This window comes from Ochotona princeps, chromosome 2 (genome assembly GCF_030435755.1).
Source record: "Ochotona princeps isolate mOchPri1 chromosome 2, mOchPri1.hap1, whole genome shotgun sequence".
Classification (NCBI taxonomy): Eukaryota; Metazoa; Chordata; class Mammalia; order Lagomorpha; family Ochotonidae; genus Ochotona; species Ochotona princeps.
Genome location: NC_080833.1, coordinates 128,208,877 through 128,210,522, shown reverse-complemented (window position 1 = coordinate 128,210,522; position 1,646 = coordinate 128,208,877). Strand labels below are relative to the sequence as shown.

General features: G+C 40.2%; 1 non-coding gene across 1 annotated transcript; it reads right to left on the bottom strand.

The window, feature by feature from the left end:
• Positions 1 to 1,087: 1,087 nt before the first annotated feature.
• Positions 1,088 to 1,214, bottom strand: LOC131479712 (small nucleolar RNA SNORA36 family). Its single transcript, XR_009245063.1, has one exon. It is a non-coding gene; the product is annotated as a small nucleolar RNA SNORA36 family (small nucleolar RNA).
• Between the last annotated feature and the right edge of the window lie 432 nt (positions 1,215 to 1,646).

Here is a 1,646-nt window from a genome sequence, read left to right as displayed (position 1 = left end):
GTGTCCTGGCAGGCAATTACAAGGTAAGGAAAGAAAATACATGTTGGAAATAGATCAGGTCTGACTCATATTTAGCCTTAAAAATCAAGAATTAGATATTTTATCATCTCAGGAGTGAAGGGCTTAGGAAAGCCCTTAAAGAGAAGACATGATGACAGCTACATTTTAAGATGTTAAATCTGACAGTATCAGAGAGAAAGGCTCATCTTCAGCAAAATACAGTAGCAAGATCGGTCATAGTTGTATGGAAAGTAGAAAGCCATTAATCTGTGTATTAGTACAGTGAGTTAAAATGATGTAATAAACATTCTCAACTCAGGCCCGGTGCGATACTGTAGTGGTTGAAGTCCTCACCTTGAATGTGCCAGAATCCCATATGGGTGCCGGTTCATATCTCAGCAGTCCCACTTCCCATCTAGCTCCCTGCTTGTGGTCTGGGAAAACAGTTGAGGATGGCCCAAAGCCTTGGGACCCTGCACCCGTGTGGGAGACCTGGAAGAAGCTCCTGGCTCCTGGCTTCAGAGTGGCTCAGCTCCAGCTGTTGCAGATGCTTGGGGAGTGAACCGTTGGACGGAAGATCTTCCCCTCTGTTGCTCCTTCTCTCTGTATATCTGCGTTTCCAATAAAAATAAATAAATCTTTAAAAAGAAAACATTCTCAACTAATAATTGCTTAATATAGTTTATATAACAATTGAACAAAGAAACCAAAATGTTATTGTTTACATTTTAATTTTGTTTAATTTTTTTTTGAAAGGCACTTTAATGGAGAGAGATGGAGAGAGGCCTTTCATCTGCTGGTTCACTCCCAAAATAGTCACAATCACTGGAGCTGAGCTAATCAAGCCAGGAGCTTCTTTTAGGTCTTCCAGATGGCTACAGGGACCCAAGATTTAGAATCATCCTCCGCAGCTTTCTCACGCCACAAGCAGGGAACTGGATTTGAAGTGGAGTAAGCCACAATGTAAACCAATGTGTATATGGAATGCTGGTGCTAGCAGGTAATTTGCTGGTTGAGCCACCATGCCAGGTCCCAGTAAGTATTTATTATTTATTTATTTATTTATTTATTTATTTATTTATTTCTGTATTGTAGACTGGGAAATGAAAGAATAGAATGATGTTTTCTATACAGTTCTATCTGCTTGCCCCTTTCAATGTCCCTAAGTTTAATTAACAGGAAGGAGGTCCCAAACTCAACTCAATACTTGGGAATACATGTGAAATTTTAAACATCAGAGATTGGGCAAATGAAATGACAACTAACTGAAGATAGCAGGTGAACAATCGGCTCAAATGTACACTCAAGCATTCCAGTATTTTGAAGCAGAAAGCAACAATAGCTATTACGAACTTTCAGTTACTGGTTAGAATAAAATCATTGCCAATGAGTCAGACTTATTTGACCTTCAAATTTCAGGGGAAGCAATATTTTACACGTGGACACTGAGTACATTTTCTAAAGGAAGACTCATATCAATGGCAACTTGAATTATAGGGATGACTTTGTTCTCAAATGGAGGGACCCAAAGAGCCAGGGGTTGGCCAGGTGGAAGGCAAAAGATAGGAATTCCATCCAGGTCTGTAAAATAGTTGGCAGATGTTGGCATTCTCCTCCTCATTTGCAGATGCCCAGACAGTGGGGAC